Source organism: Elephas maximus, chromosome 21 (genome assembly GCF_024166365.1).
Source record: "Elephas maximus indicus isolate mEleMax1 chromosome 21, mEleMax1 primary haplotype, whole genome shotgun sequence".
Lineage (NCBI taxonomy): Eukaryota > Metazoa > Chordata > Mammalia > Proboscidea > Elephantidae > Elephas > Elephas maximus.
Window position 1 is genome coordinate 22,825,308 of NC_064839.1, and position 23,564 is coordinate 22,848,871.

Sequence of the window (23,564 nt, forward strand, 5' to 3'; positions counted from 1 at the left end):
AGAGGTACCTGAGAAGACAGGCCTGGGAATCTACTTCTGAAAAATCAGCCGCTGAAAACCCTAGAGAGCACAGTTATACTCTGACACACATGCGGTTGCCATGAGTTACAGTCAACTTGACGGCAACTATTAACCTGAAAACATGAGGACTCAGCACAATTCATTTAATCCTTCCCCTCACTTCATCATCGTGCCCTTGGATTAAAAAAAAAGAAGTGCTGTTTGGAACAATCAGTCCTTCTGTGGCTCTGAAATCTACTTGTTAAACAAGTGCTTCAAGGCCAAGCTGAATCTGCTGAAGGAGGTGGTTTAGCCTTTCCCCTGCCACTCAAAAGTTTTAGAAAAGAAACAGACCCCAGCCATAGAGGAAAGGCCTTTTGTGAACGAGAGAACTTATTTTAAGCAGTATCTTGCCCAAAAGAAATTCTTTTTTTTTTTTTTTCAAAGTTACTGCACAGGATATATAACACTCCTATGATTACAACACAGGTCTACAGAGGAAAGCAGGGCACAGATTTGGGTAACAGCAATTACGAACAAAAGACACAGAGACTGATAATCAAATATTTGCAAATTAAAACAGAGCGTGCTGTTCTCTCTCTCTTTTTTTTCTTCAGTTGGGGTAACTTATGAAATTGGCAATATTTTCTAATCTCAGTATCCCAAGTGTGCAAGAGAGTTAAGAAATCCACAGTCTTATACACTGAATAGCAATTTTGCAATAAGTGTCAAGAGCTTTAAAACACTCTTACAGTTCAGCCCAGTAATTTCACTTCTAAAAAGCAGTCCTAAGAAAATTATTAGAGATGTGGTCAAAGATTTATGCAATAAGAATGAGTATAATATTATTTGTGGCGTCAAAAAAGGAGCAACCAGCCTAAGTAGCCAGTAAGAAAGGATGTTAAAGCCAGTTATAATGTATTCATTCCACAGAAGCATATGCAGCCAATGAAATATATGTTTTTCAATGGATTTTCAATGACATTGGGAAATGCCTATAATATAGTATTAAAAAAAATCGTAACATTGATCTTTTAATTATAGGTAAGACATGAAACAATTATTAGGAAAACAAAAACCAAAAAGATTGACAGCAAAGTCTGCAGGCAGAAGAACTATGAGTGATACCTCATTTCTTCTATGTGTGTTCCTGTCTTTTCAAAACTTTTTACAATTGTAACAAATTAATTTGTATTCAAAAAAGTTCTTTTTACTTAAAGGACTTTAATTAAGAAGTGACATAAATATAGGAATGAAATAATAAAAAGCCCCTAAACTCAATGTCATGTAATATCCTGGGATGGATGAGACTAGCAGAAGATGCAGAAGGGGACACCACAGGTCAGACAAGTTGCAGGAGGCTAAACCAAATTTATGAAAAAAACAGATTTGATTCCAGGTGGCCCCCAGCTAAAGGGTTTCATCAGGACCCTAGTGAGGAAGAAAGGGTAGGTAATTAGCACCTGTACATTATGGCTGTGAGGTGTGCTTGGGCACAAAGTAGTTCAGTATTAGGTAGCCTATTCCATGCTATAGGTAGTTTTGATCATGCTCATAAAGTCCTGAATTGAAAAACCCTTCCAGCAGGGTTAGAGAAAGAGGGACCAAGGAAACATTTGTTAGCTTGCACATGAGGAGAATGAGTTACTGGAGTTTGTAGAAAAGGCGAAGTCCAGTAAGGACCTCAAAATGGCATCTAGGAGGAAACATCCATCTACTACCTAGGTGAGCTCCTCCATCGTTAACCTCACATCCCACCTACTCAGCTTTGGGGAAGGTGAGGTTGGAAGATACCATGGAGGACCCTACCCTGGCCCTCAGCTTGTCACAGGCACATGCTGGGATGGACAAAATCCTGCCACTGATACTGACATCCTGCAGACTGCCTCCTCCCACACATCACACTGCTCATTCCTTTTGGTTTTCTTGGTCTCTGACAACCTCCTTGACCCTACGCTTGGCTCCCAATCTTCCCCCAGCTCCATCAATTAACAAAGTAGTTTGCAGGTAGTTCTGACCAAGATGTACCTTCCAATAGTTGCTCTACAGCTCCCATATCATCATGACTTCTAGTAAGGAACACCCGGAGCAGATGCTGTCAGTACTCCCACCCATATCCTCCATTTCTGGACATGCCAGCCTGACATCTACCTCTAGCATCCATAACTATTTGCCTGGGGTCTTTGGCCACTGGAGACTACTCTGTCCCTTCATGCAACAGGTCAAAGTGCCAGGAAATTAAAAACCCATTGGGAACAACCAATGGCTAGTGGGAGTTTGTAGTAAGTACCCAAGCTCCCTTGCTGCTGAGATTGGATGACCCTAAGGCAAGTCCTCTTCTTGTTTCCCAGAGTTCCCAGTGCCAGTTGTCCACAGTGGATACTGCTGAACAATGCATCATTGATTGGCTTCCTTCTTTCTCCTGGGTCACCTCCTCACATTTCTACTGGTGTTATCTGGGATCACCTCTCACATAAACTACTAGCACTCAGATTCTTTTCTTAGAGTTGGCTTCTGGCAGAAACCAAAACAGAACAGTACCTCACTCCAGGTCAAATGGAATCAAACATTGAGATTGAACTCTCGGCAGTTGCAACATATCTGTCTATGCTGGGGGTGCGGGGGCTGGGAAGGACAGACAAAGGATCTGGAGGTGGACAGCATTCCCTCTCCTGTCCAGCCTCTGGCACTCACCCCTGTGACGACGTGCCACAATCACAGATGGGACACCAAATGCTGCATCTCCAAGCATGTCCAGGAACAGGTCTTTCTTTTTGACAGGGTCATCTGTCCCACCTAAGTACTTCTCAGTGATCACCGGAGTCAGTTCCTCAGGGATGGCCTGAATGGATCAAGAGTGAAAAGTGACCACCAGCTGCCCACCCCCAGGTGAGCCGACGTGGCTTCTCCACCCAGTGAGGAAAGCTTGCATTAATAGGACACCAATCAAGCTCTTTGCAGCTCTCATCCAGGGCAGCAAGGTGGGAAAGGCAGGAAAATGGGGGCAGAACCCTCAGGTCTTAGTCTTTGATCTGCCATTTAAGTGCTATATGGTTTTGGCAAGTTCCTTCCCCTTTTGGGGTCTCAGCCACTTCCCATGATTCACTGGACTCTTACAACAAGGGGGTAGGACTTCCACAAGAGCGATGCAGCTGTCTTCTGGTCCAGTTTACCTTCAGAGAGTGGGTAGCCCATCAACTGTTAAAAAAAAAAATGATTACACAGCTGTGAATCATTGAGAATTAATAGGAAGAAACAACCAAGGAAACCAACACAGACTGAAGAGGCTCTTACTTTGCCATGCTTTGATGAGCATGGGCTTCGATAAGTTGGACAAAATCAATGAATCAAATGGACTTATGTTCAGGAACTCAAGGAGTACAGGAGGATGAAAAATGTTTTGCAGAAGTTGCCCCAATTCTTTGCAGCCTACTGTGACATTTATCAGGCTAGAATCCCCCCAGTGCTCAGTGAGTCAGAAGGGAAGGCTGAAGCCAGGTAGTGTTGAAGTAGAGGGCTGTGGGGCAGATGACACAGGCCTGCCTCAGATGTCTGAGGAAGCCCCGACTCCTGCCTTTAGGGCTTTGGTCCTTTGGGATAACCTCTGAAATCCCTCTGAGGGGAAAGTCCTTCTTCCCTTTTAGAAGTCAATTTTAACTCACAAGACAGCAGTTTTCTCTGAATCTTTCCAATTAGATTACTAAGAGCATGTGCAGAGACTTACAGAGAAAATATGAAAGCACCAAGCCTTAGGTGGGGGCCCTGGGCCTGAGGCTTAGCTCTTCTTAACTCCCGAGCTCCATCCCCATTCCAGGCTTTGGTTTTCCCACATGAACCATTATTATCTCTACAGGCCATCCCAGCATCGAGGTTTCAGGGTTCATTGATTGGAAGGACACAGTGTTTGGGGGAGGGGTTCCCATGGGCAGCACCACCCATTTGACCATCTCAGAGAAGATTTTCATGGAAACATCAACTCATGCCGAAGGCAACCAGCAGCCTCGACTCAAAGAGGGCCTTGGAGAATGAAGAGCTCATCCTAACTTGAGATGGTGGTGGGTTAGAGTCTAACATGTGTCCGCTTTCTCACTTTTGGAATAATCCAGCCAAACTCTTGCTTGTTGATTCCAATAATGTAGGGGACGGTGTTGAATTTCTTTTCTGCCATAATCTCTTCAGGTGTCTTTGGCAACAGCATCCCATCAACCACAATGGGCAGGAAGGGATAGCTCTGGAAGAGAACAGAGTAGTGAGACCAGAGCTGGGCACAGTCAGTGGTGGAGAGGGGGTGACCAACCTCAGCTTCTGTTAGGACGACGTAATTACTGCTGCCCAGAGTGGGTACACGTGGTTGTGTTGTGTGGGTTATGTGCATTGCCTTGCTCAGGTTAAAATAAACAAACAAGCTCAGGGGCACTCCTCTTTTTCTCACACCTACATTCAGTCTGTCAGCAAATCCTGTATGCTATTCCTTCAAAAATATCCACACTCCCATCCCTTCTTACCACACTGCACTACTACTACCCTAGGTCAAGCCGCCATCTTGTCTTGCTTGGATTATGTACAGCAATGTAACAGCCTCGATTTGGGCTCACCTCATCTGCCCGTGTCCCTTCCCTACAGTTTATTTTCAGCATAGCAGCCAAAGAGACCCTTTGTGAAATCTAAGGTTATGTTACCCCTCTGTTCAAAACCCTCCAATGGGTTCTCATCTTGATTTGAATCAAAATCTAAATCTTTTAAATGGCCATGCCCCCGCCTCCCATTACCTCTTTATCTTGAAGCCTAGTCTGTCCCCTCTCTGATCCACTCAAGTTACACTGACCTTGTGCCCTGGGCCTTTGCAGAAGCTATTCCCTGTGCCTTGAGCACTGCTCCTCCAGTTTTCCTGAGAACTGGCTTCCTCACCTCCTCCAGAACTTGGCTCAAATATCACCTTCTCAATGAGCCATTCCCTGATCCTTCTACTTAAAATGCAAACCAGGGACATATGCACTGGCAGGTTCTACCCCAATTTCTTGTTTTATTTTTCTCCATAACACTGACTTCCATCAAACACACCACATACCTTGTTTATTGTAATCCCCCCAACCAGAATGTTAGGTTCTAAGAGAGTAGGGAATTTTGTCTTTTTTGGTCTGTTTTGGTGCTCTGGCCCCAGTTTCTAAATCAGATCCTGGCACATAGTAAGTGCTTATTAAATAATCACTGAGAGACTGAATAAATCCAACTGATTCTTCAGGACATCACTTCCCAGGGAGGGGGCAGAGAGAACAGGATTGTAAGATGGTACAGAGGCAATGTCACCAGAAGCTGGTAACCTGTTGAAAGGTGGCAGATGAAGAAGGAGATGGGGAGGATGTGGCTAAAGTATCCAGGCTGTGTGGCTGGGAGGAGGGTGCACCCAGGACTGAGACCCTTGGCTCCCTCCCTGAGGCCCTGTAAAGAGTGCAGCTTGCATAGCCAACCAACCCTGGCCTCTCAGGAGAAGATTTGGGCTCCTCAGTGAAGGTTCCTGAAGAAACTCTTTATCCAGGTAACATCTCTGCCACCCCGTGGAGGAAGATTCTAGCTCAGCCTCCACCCAAAGGGGCATTTTGGGGAGCAGGAAATATAACCAAGAGAAGGTTAGACTGGTCCATATGGCACAGAACGGATGACTAGGAGCACTGCACTGGGAGTCTGGGAAATGGGCTCCAGTCCTGCCTCTGGCCCTCCTGGCTGTGTTACCCAGGCCAGTCACTGCCCCTCTCTGGGCCTTGGTAATATAAACACAAGGAGTTACTGTGATTCCACAAAAAGGAGGATTCTTTCATCTACATTTCACTGGAGCTTAAAGTGCAAGGCTTGAAAGTTGTAATTAAAAAAACGAAGGCCCTTACCTCTCTGGGGTCTCCAAGTAAATCAAGACTGAGGAATTTCTGTGAAGACAAAGGCAGAGGCTGTGAATGAGAAGCCTTCCTGGGAAAGAAGCTGATCTTTTGTTAGCTCAGCCCTGGAGGTAAAGGGCTTCCTTCCAGGTGCCACCCTGGCTGGGCCATGAGGAAGTGGGCTGGACCCTGGCTCCCCTGGTATAGGACAGGGGGAGGGGATGGCAGGAACAAGGCAAGCACAACTTCTGGGGTCCCCAATCTAGAGTCGCTGGACATCTCTTGTTTGTGCCACCCTGCCCTGCATCTATTTCCCCTTCTCTTGGAGACCAAAACCAAACCTGTTGCAGTCGAGTCATTTCTGACCCATACTCACCGTATAGGACAGAGTAAAACTGCCCTATAAGGTTTCCAAGGAGTGACTGGTGGATTTGAATTGCTGACCTTTTGGTTAGCAGTTGTAGTTCTTAACAACTGTGCCACCACGGTTTACTATCTAGCACCCCAATTTTCCTCTTCCCCACTCTCACCCCTTTGGTCAGAAATGCATATTTGACCTGAGGTGCTCTGTCTCCCTGATCACAATGATTATTTCAGGAATGGTACTTGCTCATGTCATTTTACCCCAAAACTTCTGAGGGAATTATTGGGAAATGGTCATCTCTTTCCAGTAGGGTTTCTAAACTGCTAAAGTGTACGTTTAGAGTGCCATTGTTTTCTTTAATCTCCCAGGGGACAAAACTGCCTCAGAGTGAAGCCAGCACTGAGCATAGGAAGCTGAGAGGTAGAGACAGATAAAAAAAAAAACAAACAAAACCCACTGTCGTTGAGGTGATTCTGACTCGTAGTGACCCTATAGGACAGAGAAGAATTGTCCCATAAGTTTCCAAGAAGTGGCTGGTGGATTTGAACTGCAGTCCTTTTTGGTTAGCAGCTGAACTCTCAACCACTGCACCTCCAGAGACAGAGAGACTCCCCGTAATATCATTTGAGCACCAGGATCCAGCTGTGTCTGAAACTACCTACTCCTCTCAGTTACCTGAAGATTCTGTTACAACACGTTCCCTTTTTTTTGGCTTGAGACAGTTTGAGATGAGTTTTCTCACCTTGCACTAAAAATTCCTCACTCATACAAGCTCACTGAAACCCCCCCACCCCCCCGTTATCTTTGGTGTGTGGTCATCAAAATTGCACTGAATGTTACATTACACTGCAGCAAATATGCCTGACAAGTATGCAGGAAGTGACCAGTAAGGGTCTCTCCATTCTGAGTTGTAGCTCCAGCAGCCAGGTGTGTGTGTGTGTGTTTATATTGGGGATAGTGAATAATCACGGAAAGCACTTCCAAATGATCACAGAAAGTCCCAAAAGGAGATTTTAAGACTCTTAGGTTCTCTGGGTTTTCCCAAAGTCACCAACTCTCCCCTTATAAGCAGGGTCCTTTGTGCCTCATGAAGAATTGTTACAATATTTGTCTCTTTCCAGGCATGAGAAAATACTTGTGTGTTAATTCTTTGAACCCTTTGGTCACCTTATTAGGGGTTGAGACACCAGGATCCAAGCCCAGAAACCACACTGGGCTCAACCCATGGGGATATATGCAGAGTCCAGGGCTCTATGCCTGCCCCTGGGAAATCCCGGGAGTATCCACAGGAGGCCAGGGTCCAGACTGAAAGTCCAAAGGCTCAGGCTACTTTGGAGCTCACCACAAGGGGAATAGCTTGGCTTTAAGTCCTGTATTCTCTGAGGTGTATGCTCTGCTGTAGCTTCTCTGAGATGACAGATGCCATAGCCATCCACCAATCTGCAAATGCCACCTTCTATGTGAAGCATCCCTGCTAGTTAAAATGAAGGCTTCCCCCTCTGTACTCCCACCACAGTTAAAGATGGGTGTGTTTTTCCTTGGACAGTTCCTTGTCTGCATCATCGACTCTGACACCCCCCATATAGTTAGCATGGATGGATAGATGAATGGATGGATGGATGCGTGGATGGATAGATGAATGGATGGATGCATGAATGGATGGAAGGGGTTGGTCAATCCATGGAGTATGGATGAGTTGAACAAATGACTGGATAGAAGGACAGTAACTGGCAGACAGAGGAATCATTGGTTTTTGGAGTGAAGATTTATGGTGGATGGATGATGAATGGATGCTGGATGGATTGATAATAGACGGATGTAATGTTATTGATGGATTAGTGGATTGACTGATATTAGATTGGTGAAGCGATATTGATGGATTGGATAGATTTGTAGTTGAGTAGATAGATGGTAAAATGATAAATGGACAGATGGGTGGGTGGATGGATGGCTACCCTAGAATCACAGTTGAGGCAGGGTCTCAGGAAATCTAGAAAACTGGGCTACTACTGAGTTATAATTTAGGTAGTTTCTAAATTAACCAAGATAAATTGTGGCAACCTTTGTTCTTAATAACCTTGCCCCTAAAGTTCAGGATGGTGGTTTCCTCTGAGAAGGAAGGAGGAGAATGGAACTAGAAAGGGATGTCCAGGGATTTTCAGCCAAATCTGTAATGGTTAATTTCTTAAAAATATATCTGAAAACGAGGATGGCAAAATAACAAGTTTTGATAGAACTGGGGGATTTACACAGAATTCTTCATTAATATTATTTTACTTTTCTGACATTTGATATATTTCACAATAAAAAAGGATAGAAGAAATTACTTATTGAGATCCTTAGGCTAACGCTGCTCCCGAGAGAAAAGAAACTGTCCAGGTAGATTTTTCAGGTAAAGGTGGCAGCTGAAATGATAAAGCCTGAGGCCAAGTTTAAAGGGTGGGACTTGTGTGGCCACTAGAATGAATGCACCTACCATCTTCAGTGATGTCTCCAAGAGTTCCTCCTCTGTCTTCTGGCGCAGGCAGTGAACCATGACAGCAGAGGTGGTGCTTTTACACCCAGCCAAGATAGCAAATTTCTGTGGCGATAACAGGTTACAGCAGAATTCAAGAGTGATATCCCTTCCCTCAAACAATGTAGACAGAACGTTTTACCCTATTTCTTAAGATAGCATATGATAGTAGAAAAAACCCAGACGGTGTGGGCCCTGGGTCCTAGTCTTGCCTCTGTTATTAATTTGATTTGTGATTTGAGCCAATTACACATTCTCTCTGTCTGTTACCTTAACCAGAACCAGTTGTCCTCAAGCCAATTACAACTCATGGCAACTCCATGTGTTTCAGAGTAAGGCTGTGCTTCATAGGGTTTTCAATGGCTGTGATCTTTCAAAAGGAGATCTCCAGGCCTTCTTCTGAGTGCTTAACCGTTTTCACCACCCAGGAGCTCCTCAGTTACCTTATGTCTGTTTAAAAGGGCATAATGATCTCAAAGCTGAATGTCTAAAGAGAGTCAGTGTGGAGTGGTGGTTAAGAGCATCAACTCTCAATAATATTGCCTGAATTCCTATTTCAGCTCTGCCACTTGCATTTGACTTACATTTGACCTTGGACAAGTCACTTAACTTCTCTGTTGTCAGTTTCTACAACTATGGTGTGGTTGTTGTTGTGTGACATTCAGCTGATTTTGACACATAGTGGCCTTCCATGACAGAGTAGAACTGCCCTATAAGGTTTTTTAGGCTGTAATCTTTATGGGAGCAGATTCCCAGGTCTTTGTTGATGGAGTGGCTGGTGGGTTCAAAGTGACGACCTTTCAGTTAGCAGCCAAGCACTTAACCTATGTGCCACGAAGGCTCCTCAGCTTCTCCACCCATAGATGGGGATAATGACTGGCCTATCTTAATACCTGAAAGGGCTCAGAAGGGCACCAACACATATTAAAACATGTGCAGAACTACGGGAGGTCCAGTTAAGAAGACTCACATGAAGGCACTTCAGAAACTACAGAATATCATTTAACTCTGAGGCCTAAAGGAAAATAGCCTGGCATCTGTCCCAATGCATAGCAGATGTTGCTTCAAAGTTAAACAAGACAATATGCAAATGAATGGGTGTGGCAGTATTCCAACAAAACTTTATTTATGGACACTGAAATTTGAATTTCATATAATTTTCACAGGTTGTGAAATACTGTTCTTTTGATTTTTTTCAATTACTTAAAAATATAAAAATCATTCTTAGCTCATGCGTCATAAAAAATAAACAAACAATGGGCAAGATTCTAAGACAAGCTGAGGGGCTCAGATCACTGCTTGGAGAGCTAGTGACACAAGACCAGGAGCTTTTTCCCTCTTCAAAAGTAAAAAAAGGTAAAAAAAAGATTCCGCTAAAGGAGAGACTTGCTTCAGCCTATCTTCGAGTTGGACTGGTCTATCCAGCACACCTTTGCCCCCAACTTTTCTGAGAATGGTTCCTTCTTCTGGGCCACGGAGCTCCCATAATAGCTCCTGAAAGCCACGTTCGTATAAGTTGCCCACCCTCCTAACTACAATGAATGGGACCAAGAATAGGCATCCAAGCAAACCTGGGACAGAGAATTTCTTTCGTAAATGAGCTGGAATTGGGGCTGAGCACTTCTAGTATGAAAATGATAAAAGCTCTAAAGCAGAGGAGAAAGCCTGACTACTTGCTGAAATCAAAAGGAAATTCTTAAAACTCAGGAGCAGGTGGAGTGGTCATGTGAACTGGAAGCAAAATGTAACCAGAGGAGAAGAAGGAGATGGATAGAAGGCGGACTCCATGATAGTGGGGCCATGGTGAGTGTGCACTGGCTCCCCAGAGCCTGGTACAGTGCCTGGTACATACTCAGCACTCAGTATGGATCTGTTATGGAATAAGTTAAATGGCACAGGGAGAAGTAGATGACAAAGAGAGGATGACAACAGAGATAGCTGCATGTCCAAGCCCAGGAATGTCAAGGATCTACCAAAGCAAAAAGAGACAAGAATCTTCCCTTAGACTTGGCAGAGAACAACTGGCCCTGCTAATGCCCTGAATTCAGACTTCTGGTCTCCAAAGCTGTCAGACAGTAAATGCTTGTTCTTTAATATCACCGGCTTGTGGCATTTTTTGTGAAGGCAGCACTAGCAAACTAATACCTTGAGCAAGGTGTCTTGTTGTCTGTCCTACTTAGCCATTCTTGCTTCCATAATTCTTCGACAACGTAAGTTGAGTCCTTGGCAAGAAAGACCCCTGAGATTCCAGGAGACCAGGCAGGTTCAGGCAGATGTCCAAAGTGAGACCTACCTCAGCTGCCGACCTGCTTTCATTCTTGACCAAACCAATAGAGAGGGCCACGCCACTCTCAGAAATGGCCCGGTGGAAGAGGTTCTTGGCCAGAGGAGATAAAACCTGTGAGGGGAGTGGAGAGGAGGAGAGTTTATGCTCACAGGAAGGGGTCAATGACACATCTGTTCTTCCAGAGCTACCTCTATTCACAGCTCTGCCCTGGCACATTCCTCTGGGGACAACTCGAGGACTTCAGGAGCATGTTAGAGGACTCGGTGGGCATAATAGCTCCTCATCTGCCCTGGGCTCTTCTCCTAGACTGACCCAGGGGCCTGGCTTCCACAAGACAAGCTTAGCGGGGTGGATCAGGAACACAGGATGAGGGCTGGAATAGGAAGTGTATGGTACATCTTTATTATCAACAACCAAAAGTACTCTGAAGAACACCTTGGCATATCCCCAACAAACTTTAAATACACATTTCTTAGTTAGCATTTCCCTAACTCAGAATTTATCTTAAGCTAATTGATCAAGGAGGCATAAAAAGTTGTATGAGGATATTTTTACCCAACATTGGAAATAACCCAAGTGTCCAATATTATGACATTGGTTAAGTAAGTTAATTTGCATTATTACCATGAATGACTATGCAAACACAAAAACGTTATTGTGGAAGAATATTTAATGCTGTTTTTGTGTGCCGTCAAGTTGATTCTGACTCATAGTGATCCTATAGAACAGAATAGAATTGTCCCACAGGGTTTCCAAGGCTGTGATCTTTACCAAAGCAGATGACCACATCTTTCTCCCACAGCACGGCTGGCGGGTTCGAACCACTGACCTTTCAGTTAGCAGCCAAGTGCTTAGCCACTGTGTCACCAGGGCTCCTTAAGAATAACATTATGGTGGAATATTTAATGCTTAGGGAGGTACTTATATTGACATGTTAAGGAAGGTTTTTTGACAGACAACAGTACCAGTTGCCACCAAGTCAGTTCTGACTCATGGAGATCCCACGTGTGTCAGAGTAGAACTGTCCTCTGTAGGGTTTTCAGTGGTTGATTTTTCAAAAGTAGATCACCAGGCCTGTCTTCTGAGGTAACTCTGAGTGGACTCACTCAAACTGCCAACCTTTCAGATAGCAATCAAGCACGTTACCTGTTTGTGTACTCCAGGGACTCTTTTAGATAGATAGGCAGATGGATAGATAGATAGACAGACAGACAGATTGATCGACTGATTAAATGAATCATGGAGAAAATACTAGAAAAATACATGTCAAAATGTTAATGTTGAGTATCCCTGGGTAGTGCAACTGTGGATGTCTTTTTCCTTCTTTGGGCTTACTTATACTTTTCCTTTTTCTCCACTTTAAAAATATAAAGATTTCCCTCACTGTATGAAGCCAATGCACATTTTAAAAACATGGTAATAGCACTGACCCTCTGCTCAACTGTCAGGCAGCTGGAAGGTTTCTCACAGCTCCCAGCACCTTCTGATCTAGTTTTCCACCTTAGCTTCTCTCAGTGTCTCCCCAGCCGTATTCCCACACCAGCAGACACCTTGTGTCTTAGGGTGGGCTCTCTAGAGAAGCAAAACCAGTAAAGTGTATAAATATATATTACAGACAGATTTATATCAAGGAAATGCCTCACACCATGTAGAGACTGGATGTCCCAAGTCCATGTGCCAAGATAGAGGCTTCTCCTGATCCACACAGCCACAGGGACTGGAAAATCCAAGATCAGCATTTCAGAGAGCAGGGCTCCTGCTCACAGTCTGCGAAGATCGATGAATCCCAAGATCGGCAGGCAAAACCACAGGTAAGCTGCTAGCTCAAGTCCCCAGAACAGGAGGTCACATGAACAGGAGCCAGTGGCAGGATCCAGCATGGCCAAAAAGCCCCCAAGCCTTGCCAGGATGTCCACTTATATTCGATGCAGGCCACAGGCTCAAGGAAACTCCCTTTCAACTGATTGGTTACTCACAGCAGATCCTATCATGGGGGTGACCACATATCACATCTCAACAGGGAAGTGATCACAACATTATGCAAGTCCCCAAACATTGAGAATCATGGCCCAGCCAAGTTGACACACAATCTTAACATCACATTCAACCCCTTGTCACCATGACACCTGTACACATCTCCTTAAACCATACATAATCTATGAATAAAGACAATTATAAAGTCATATTTGCACCTAAGATAATACAATGAACACACATACACCCAAAAATGCACTGGCCCTGTTTACATCTTATATTTTAAAAGTGAAGAAAACAAAAATATTTGGTGCACATATACAAAGCAGAAATACTCATAACAATTACAGTCCTCATTTCTGCAACTGGTCATGTGGCTGTAACTGATACTTAGAACTTCCGTCTTCCATCACCCATCCTGTATTCCCTTGGCCTCAGCAAGCACCCTAGCTGGTTGTGCTTCTGTGCTTGGTGGGGTGACCCAAACCTTCATTCCTGAATGGTCTGGGCTATTAGTAGTCATGTCAGAATTCAGTTGCTGTAGTTTTCCATTGACTTTAAAATCACAGGACATGGTAGTACCGACAGACACCCTAAGGGATCTCCTGCATTCCAGACATACTCTTCTTTACCTCCATTACCTAATACCCACCCAATTTCCTCTTGGCAATCAAGATCAATTACACCAGCCAGTATGGTAACTTCTTTGCCTGTTGGACCAGAGTCATAAGGAGCTCAAAGTGGCCAGGTGGCATTCTTAGCTTCCAGTTCAATGGAATCAATGATGTGTCTCTAGGTGGGAGCATTCCTCCTTTTGGAACTAAGACCACTAGTCCTGCAGAGCATAAGGTCGGGGAACAGGAAGCAAAAATCTTGTGAATGGGTCACTAGGGTAATAGCGAGTGGTGTCATTCCCATTTCTACCCCTTGATTCCTGGACCTATGAATCTGGCTATGGGAGAAACAGCACCATATATTGGATGCTGGTTTAGACCATATACAGCCTCCTGGAGAACACTGCCCCAACCTTGCAAGGTATTGCCACCTAGCTGGAACCATAACTGCGTCTTTAGAAGGCCAATCCATCATTCTATCAAGTCAGCTGCTTCAAGGTGATGGGGAACATAGTCGGACCACTGAATTCCATGAGCACAGACCCACTGTCACACTTCTTTTGCTGTGAAGTGAGTCCCTTAATCCAAGGCAATGCTGTGTGGGATAACATGACAGTGGACAAGGCATTTTTAAGTCCATGGCTTGTAGTTTTGGAAGAAGCATTGTTTGCAGGGAAGGCAAATCCATATCCAGAGTAAGTGTCTATTTTAGTAAGAACAAAACACTACACTTTCTATAACTGAAGTGGTCCAATGTAATCAACGGCCACTAGGTTCCTGGATGATCACTTCAATGAATGGCACTATCTGCCACTGACACTTTAAGCACCATTGGATCAGGTGGGTCATATGGTCCAAGTGGCAGAGCGGCCTGCACAGCAGCCTGAACTTTTCGTAGAGCCTTCTTTGTTCTGGACCCCACTCAAAACTAGCAATTTTTCAATTCACTTGACATATAGGCCAGAGTAGCACACTCAAATTAGGAATATGCTGCCTCTGAAATCCAAAGAGGTCCACTAGGTGTTGCACCTCCTTTTAGTTGTGGGAGGAGCCAGATGCAATAACATATCCTTCACTTTAGAAGGAATATCTTGACATGCTTCACACCACTGGACCCCTAGAAACTTCACTGAGGTGGAAAGTGCCTGAATCTTTGTGGGATTAATTTCCCACAATCTAGCAGGCAAATGTTTTACCAGTAAGTCCAGAGTCTTTGACACTTCTTCCTGAATAGGTTGAATCAGCATACTGTCATCAATGTAATGGACCAGTGTGATGTCTTGTGGAAGGGAAAGGCACTCAAGGTCCCTTCAGACTAAATTATGACATAAGGCAGGAGAGGCAATGCAACCCTGAGGTAGGCAACTGAAGGTGTATTGCTGGCTTTGCCAGCTGAAGGCCAACTGCTTCTAATGGTCCCTCAAAAGCAAGTATGGAGAAAAAGGCATTAGCCAGATCAATAGCTGCATACCAGGTACCAGGAGATGCATTTATTTGCTCAAGCCATGAGAAAATTAATCTGGAGCAGCAGCTGCAATTGGAGTCACTACCTGGTTAGGTTTTCGATAATCCACTGTCATTCTCCAAGATCCATCTGTTTTTTGTACAGGCCAAATAGGTGAGTTGAATGGGGGTGTGGTAGGAATCACCAGCTTTGCATCCTTCAAGTCCTTCATGGTGGCAGTAATCTCTGCAATCCCTCCAGGGATGCAGTATTGCTTTCAGTTTACTGTTTTCCTAGGTAAGGGCAGTTCTAATGGCTTCCACTTGGCTTTTCCCACCATTGTAACCCTTACTCCATTTGTCAGGGATCCAATGTGGGGATTCAGCCAGTTGCCGAGTATATCTATTCCAATTGTGCATTCTGGAACTTGGGAAATCACTATGGGATGGGTTCAGGGACACGCTGGACCTACTGTGAGATGGATGTGAGCCAAGACTCCATTAACAACCTGACTTCCACATGCCCCCACACCGACTGGTGGGCCACAGTGATGTTTTGGGTTTCCTGGAATTAGTGTCTATATCCAGTAATCCCCAAAAAGTCTGAATATTTTCTTTTCCCCAATGAACAGTCACTCTTGTGAAAGGTCATAGATCCCTTTGGAAGGCTGGGAGAGAGACTGAGAGTATAAATTTTTGGCAGTGTATTGGAGTCCTTCCTCAAGGGGACCTGGCCTCCCTTTCATTCAAGGGGTTGTGGGTCTTTAAATTCACGCATGTCTGGGAATTGATTGAGGGACCCTGACTCTCTTTCGGGTGATTCAAGTTAGACTGGTGTTCACCCGACCTAGAATTCATCTGTTTATACAGGTCAAATAAATATTTAGTAGATTTCCTATCTATTTCACTCCTAGGAACACCATGACTAAGTAGTCAACATGATAAGTCCGTATAAGTCAGACTACTCTGACTGAATTCATTGTCCATTAGTATACCAAGACAGGTGTGGTACTTCAAGCTGATTTATTGTAGGCCGCCACGTAATCCATGCTTCAGCAACCCAGCCAAATAAACTATTAGATACTTTCCTAACTTCTTGAGTTGAAATATTGTGCTTAGTGGACCCAAATCAATAAACTCAGACTGATCCATCTTCACGTTCCTTCCACAATTATACTACACCCTTGTTACCCATTCCCACACATATTACCCAGGTCTCTGTTTGTACATATTAGAAAAGTCCAGCAGTTCTTTTGGAGTGTAGCGTACCTCCTCCTGGGTCACACTTCTTACTTCACCTTTTAAGGCTCACTGGGACTTAAGTCTAGTATATGTCCAGAAGCCAAAATTGGTAGTGGGAAGTGTTTTGAGGACATTCAGAATCATTTTGTAAAGCATGTGCCCAGGCAATGACTCAGATCACGGCTCTTTAGAGGCAGCTGAGCTAATATCATTAGATCAGAGTGGAGGGGCTAATGGTTTTACTGGGCAAGGCGGTTCAGCAGACAAACATGTAGTAATCTCTTCAGAAAAGAGTGACAGGGCTGGTTCTGTTGTCGGGAGTGATTTGACAGAATTTAGGGGATCGATGTCTCCAGCTTGCTGATTATCTGCAGATATGTACCCATCCCAAGTTTCAGGATCCCATTGCTTCCCAATCAGTGCCCTCACTTTAACTTTAGACACTTCTCGAGGTTGGCAGTTGAGCTGGTGTTGTAATTCAGCCATTCTTACAATAAGACTGTGGGTTTGGTTTTCATCAATATCAGCTCTGTTACTACAAGAAATAAGAGTTTCTTTCAAAGCACAAGTGAAAACTTTCAGGTCATTTATGCAGCACTTGAGCTGTGGATCTGATGCCCTGATAGCATCTCTTTCGCCAGTATGCCTAGTGAAAGTAGGACCAACCAACTAGCTTCCTTATACTTCTCATTCTGACTAAATTGTAGAAAGGTGTCACACACACAATCACTCAGAGCCTCATCTTTCACTGATATCTGATCTATTTGGATTGCATATTTGGATTGCCACCTTATGCCGTGGATTAGTAGTGCCCTCTTTACTACTGGAAACAGAGTCATCAACATCTTTACAACTAACCAGACTTGAGAATCAATTTAGAAAACTCTTCCTTTCAATTTTGTTTCCCTAGACTCACTCTCAGTACCAAATGTCTCAGGCTGGGTTCTCCAGAGAAACAAAACGAGTAAAGTGTATAAATGTATATACAGAGATTTATGTCAAGGAAATGGCTCATGAGGTTGTTGAGGCTGGAGTGTCCCAAGTCCATGTGCCAAGATAGAGGCTTCTCCTAATTCATGTAGCCGCAGGGGCTGGAGAACCCAAGATCGGCAGGTAAGAGGACAGGGCTCTTGCTCCCTGGCTGTGAAGATGGATGAATCCCAAGATCAGCAGGCAAAACTACAGGTAAACTACTAGCTCATGTCCCAAGAACCAGAGGTCAGATGAACACTAGCCAGCTACAGGATCCAGCATGAGCAAAAAGCACCCAAGCCTTGCCAGAATGTCCACTTATATTCGATGCAGGACACAGCTCAAGGAAGCTCCCTTTCAGCTGATAGGCTACTCACAGCAGATTCCATCATGGAGGTGATCATGTATCAAACCTCAATAAGGAAGTGATCACAACATTATTCAACTGCCAAAACACTGAAAATCATAGCCCAGCCAAGTTGATTCAGATAGCCCAGCCTAGATTCTGTCTATGTCTCACAACCTTGGCCAATCCCACCCTGTTTCCTCTTCACATCCCTTGTCTCTCTTGCCCACCTCCCCCAGGTTTCCTCCCCCAGCACACTTCCATCCCTCAGACCAGAGACAGTTGTCCACCCTTTCTGGCATGGTAAAGCCATCAGACCATCTCAGAGGAGGTTCCACCCTTTCTAGCTCTGCTTCCTCTTGATGTGTATGTGGATCTGTTTCAAGCCAAACGGTGAAACTCCACCTTACTCTTGTCCTCGCCTCCTCTTATGCATAATTTATACTCACCACCGCTTCCCAAGAAAAGTGAGGCAAGCCTTAACATTACAATGGTTGGGAAAGAGAGAAAGAGCTCGACCAGGCTAGACAAAGAGAATGTCATGGCTATAGGCTTCATCTGGAGATTTACTCATATGGTCCCAGTGTGCAAAGCTGACCTTTAAGCTCCCTCGAGGCTGAGGAGAGTTTACATATTAGCTCTTTACCCTATGATGTTTGGCAGTGAGTAGGGTTAGCTCTGAATCCAGGCTTTAATAAAAGGTGGCCTTGACTCAACTGGCTGGTTTCCAAGGGACTCATGAGCATCACGGCTGGGTGTCAGGCCTGGTGCTGGGGTCACTTACAAGAACAGAGACACTTGCACCTCCTGCAGACTCTCCAAAGATGGTCACTGAGCCTGGGTTCCCTCCAAAGTTGGCAATGTTCTCCTGGACCCAGTGCAGTGCAGCCACCTGGTCCAAGAGACCCCAGTTCCCTGGGCTGTGCTCATCCCCAGTGCTGTGAGTGAGAGAAGAGGGTGGGGGCGGGGACAGAGATGTCACAGCAAAGGCTCTCAGGACTGTAGATGGGGTGGGGGGCTCCAGCTGGGCCTTCCAGTATAAGACTGGGCTTCCACATCCCTGACACAGGGGTCTTTAACCACCTTCCCCTTCTGTCACATTGTTCCGTTTAGGACTCCACATTTATCCATTTGGCAAACATTTATTTGTCAACCCTTAACTGCTGTGCTGCAGGTTAACTGTCATAATAGAGGAATGCACAAAGTACTGAGATGAATATTTAAGAGGAGGTAACATTTGGGGTGGCTCTTATAGGATGAACAGGAACTTGGTAGGTATAGTAGGTGCTCTAGGCAGAGAGGACAGCATATGTGGCTCCAAGGAATGAGAAGGTGAAGGGAGGAGGAACTTGAATGTCTCACTAAGGAGCTTAGCAAAGGTCTCCTTGGAGGCTGACCTCGTCAGAGCTAGGTCCTAGCACCCTTATTTGAGGACCAGTGTGCAGATGGGAGAATCCAATCTCTTACCTGAAGAATCCCCAGATCCCCAGGCGATACTGAATGGTCACCACCACCACGTCTTCATGGGCAGACAAGGCTAGCCCATCGTACATTGATGCCCCGCCCACCATCAGACCACCTCCATGGATCCATACCATTACCTAGACAGGAGGAAGCAACCATGTTGGTTATAGGAAGCAGAACTAGAAGGAACCTCTAGAGGTTGTTTGCTTTGGCCATCAACCTCTTGGTCACAAACAAAGGAGGCCATTGCTCAAAGCCCGCAGTCCCCAGCAAGGCTGGAGCCTTATCTCCCATTCTCCCAATGAAGCTGAAGCCACCACCCCACTCAGTGTATCCTGGCTGCCCCCACTGTCCTCGTTAGCACATCAAGTCTCACCTGAACTCCAAGGCTCCTCATGCTTTCAGTGGGAGCAGCACAGGCCAAGGGTGTCATGTTTTCCCCAACACTTTCATTGTCCTCATGCCTGGACCTCACAACCAGCTCAGCAGACACTGCACGGAGCAGCTTTTGTATTTCAGCTTTGCCTGACTTAGCTCTTCTGTGAGGAATGGAACTTCTCCCCCAGAGCAAATGATTATCCCAAGAGTAGCACATGTCCCTGATGATATCTCTTCCTAACATGCCTTGCCTCCTTCCCTCTGCATCCTCTGAATCCCCAAACCCCAGCAACCCTCCAAAGCCCAGCCCAAAATCAGCCTCTTTCAAGCTGAGACCCTGCCATGTGCCAGGGACTGTGCTAAGAATTGAGGATGAAAGTGGACATAACCATTCACAGCTCATGGTTCTTGAATTAAAAGAATTCACATAACTGGGGAGAAGTGGGAGTGGCTAAAATAATACTATTGTCCATAAAAAGAAGACACACTTTTATAACACACACTATGTGCCAGGTACTGTTCTAAGCACTTCAAATCATTTCATGTTCATTAAACCACCCATGAGGTGGGGCCAAGATGCCTGAATAGCCAGGTGATTCCAGCTATCCAGCTTACAACAAAGACCTGAAAAATCAAATGAAACAATTGTTTTTATGACAAGCTAGGAGCCCTGAACATCAATGGCAAAGTTAGAAAACGGACTGAGTAGCATGGGGAGAAAGAGATGGTTCAGAAGTGGAGAAGACTTCCTGGAGTTGAATCACTGGAATCCCTCAGGCACAACTCACAGGAGAGGATGTGGCGGGCTGGTGGTAGCATCCAGCCGCAGCTTCCTTAGGGAGAAGCAGCCAGCTGCACAGCCTACTAACACCTCTAGACCCAGAGAAGAACAGCACCCTTGGCAAAAGCTAAGAATTTGGGTATATTTAACCACGCCCCCGGAGCCCAAGCCAGCTTCAGGGCTGCTGATTTCCCTAGGCCTGAGACAGGCCCATTTGAGCACCCCAAGCCATGCTCCTGGGCTTGGAGAAGGAATACATTCACACCAGGGGAAAAGATAATTTGCCAGCTCCACTAACATGGGGAGATCAGGACAAAAGCAGCTCCTGTCCAGGCATAAACAGTCCATGGACTTTGAATAACTTCCCCCCCTGCATGGACCTCTGTGGGCCTATTTCAGGAGAATAGGACCTTCCTGGTGGACTGCAACTGTTTAAGCTGTGTGGTGGAGAGGTGCATGTTTGATATTTGACACTGCTTTGCCTATTAAGCAGGCTCCTCACATACCCACATCAGGGGCCTAAGGACTGGTGGCTCCACTCAGGTCACCCAGCCATTCACAACAGAGGTCCAAGAATAACTGGTACTTCCCAGATCTTACAACGAAAAGCCTTGTGTGCCCATGGTCTGTCTGCAGAACCCACCCACCTCTATGATCTAGGGAACGTGCTTTCCTCAGAGACACTCAGGGGAAAATTCTCAACCCCCTGCCCTGTTCAGAGTGTGATCCCCTGCTGCAACCAGATACTGGTACCTGCACCAGACACACCTGCCTCTCTAAGGCTGTAGGACAGAAACTGTAACACACATTGATAACCAGCTACCTGGACACCTGAGCTGAATCCACACAAGTGAGTGGACTCATAAGCTCATATACCTGATAACAGCTCTAGCCATCTGGTGACAGGACGTCAGAGCTCCAAAGGTGAAAATAATCACGCTAGATCACTCAAGCAACCCATTTGGGCATATTGAAACAAAAGAAAACAAACCAAGAAACTATGATAGAGTACGCAAACAAAAAATAAACACAATAACTTACAGATGGCGCAGAGACAACAGTCAATACCAAATCACGTAAGGAAACAGACCATGATTGCTTCAACTAACTCTCAAAACAGAGAATCAAAGGATCTTCTGGATGAAGGTGGCTTCCTGGAATTACTGGATGCAGAATTCAAAAGATTAATATACAGAACTCTTGAAGACATTAGGAAGGAGATCAGGCAATATGCAGAACAAGCCAAGGACCATACAGATAAAAGAGTTGAAGAAATTAAAAAGGTTATTCGAGAACATGAAAAATTTAATAAGCTGCAAGAATCCACAGAGAGACAGCAATCAGAAATTCAGAAGATTAACAATAAAATTACAGAATTAGACAATTCAATAGAAAGTCAGAGGAGCAGGATCAAGCAAGTGGAAGGCAGAATTGGTGACCTTGAAGATAAAGCACTTGGCACCAATATATTTGAAGAAAATTCAGATAAAAGAATTTTTTTTAAATGAAGGAAACATAGGAATCATGAGGGACTCTATCAAGAGAAATAACCTACGAGTGATTGGAATGCCAGAACAGGGAAGGATAACAGAAAATACAGAGAGAATTGTTGAATAATTGTTGTCAGTAAACTTCCCTGATATCGTGAAAGATGAAAAGATATCAATCCAAGATGCTTATCGAACTCCATATAAGGTAGATGTTAAAAGAAAGTCACCAAGGCATATTATAGTCAAATTTGCCAAAACCAAAGATAAAGAGAATTTCAAGAGCAGCTAGTGATAAATGAAGAATCACCTACAAAGGACAGTCGATAGGAATAAGCTCAGACTACTCGGCAGAACCCATGCAGGCAAGAAGGCAATGGGATGGCCTATATAAAGCATAGAGGGAAAAAAATTGCCAGCCAAGAATCATATATTCAGCAAAACTATCTCTCAAATATGAAGGTGAAATTAGGACATTTCCAGATAAACAGAAGTTTAGGGAATTTATAAAAAGAAAATCAAATCTACAAGAAATACTAAAGGGAGTTTTTTGGTTAGAAAATCAATAATAGCAGTATCATTCCAAGGCTAGAACACTGGACAGAGCAATCAGATGTTAACCCAGAAAGGGAAATCACAAAAACAAATCAAGACAAAAAAAAAAAAAAAAAAAAAAAAACCACTCAAGACAGGGAAACAGTGATGTCATTATGTAAAAAAAGACAACATTAAAATAACAAAGAGGGACTAAGAAATGTAGTCATAGGTCTTTCATATGGAGAGGAAGACAAGGCAATATAAAGAAATAAAAGATAGGTTTAAACTTAGAAAAATAGGGGTAAATATTAAGGTAACCACAGAGGAGACTAACTATCCTACTCATCAAAATAAAATACAAGAAAAAAATACAGACTTGGCAGAAAAAAAAAGCAACAATGAAGAAGAGGAAAGGGCAGTGTAAAAACTGCTCACCACAAAAAATTAAGTGGGAAATAGAATCTGTCAACAACACACAAAAAAGACGTCAAAATGACAGACCTAAACTCATACCTATACATAATTATTCTGAATGTTAACGGACTAAATGCACCAATAAAGAGACAGAGTGGCAGAATGGATAAAAAAACATGACCTGTCTATATGTTGCCTACAAGAGACACACCTTAGGCTTAGAGACACAAACAAACTAAAACTCAAAGGATGGAAAAAAATATATCAAGCAAACAATAACCAAAAAAGAGCAGGAGTGACAATATTAATTTCTGACAAAATAGTCTTTAAGGTTAAATCCACCACAAAGGATAAGACAGGACACTATATAATGATTAAAGGGACAACATACCAGGAGAATATAACCATATTAAATATCTACACTCCCAATGACAGGGCTCCAAGATACATAAAACAAACTCTATGAGCATTGAAAAGTGAGATAGATAGCTCCACAATTATAGAAGGAGACTTCAACACACCACTTTTGGTGAAGGACAGGACATCCAGAAAGAAGCTCAATAAAGACACAGAAGATCTAAATATGACAAGCAATCAACACGAACTTATAGACATATACAGAACACTCCTCCCAACAGCAGCCAAGTATACTTTGTTTCCTAGTGCACATGGAGCATTTCACTAGAATAGACCATATATGAGGTCATAAACAAGCCTTAGCAGAATCCAAAACATCGAAATATTACAAAGCATCTTCTCTGACCATAAGGCCATAAAAGTAGAAAACAATAACAGAAAAAGCGGGGGGAAAAAAAAATCAAACCCTTGAAAACTGAACAATACCCTGCTCAGAAAGACTAGGTTATAGAAGACGTT

General features: G+C 44.2%; 1 pseudogene; it reads right to left on the reverse strand.

Annotated features, from left to right (window-relative positions):
* Window positions 1-23,564, reverse strand: part of LOC126065082 (liver carboxylesterase 1-like) — a 42,169-nt pseudogene that overhangs the window by 2,728 nt on the left and 15,877 nt on the right.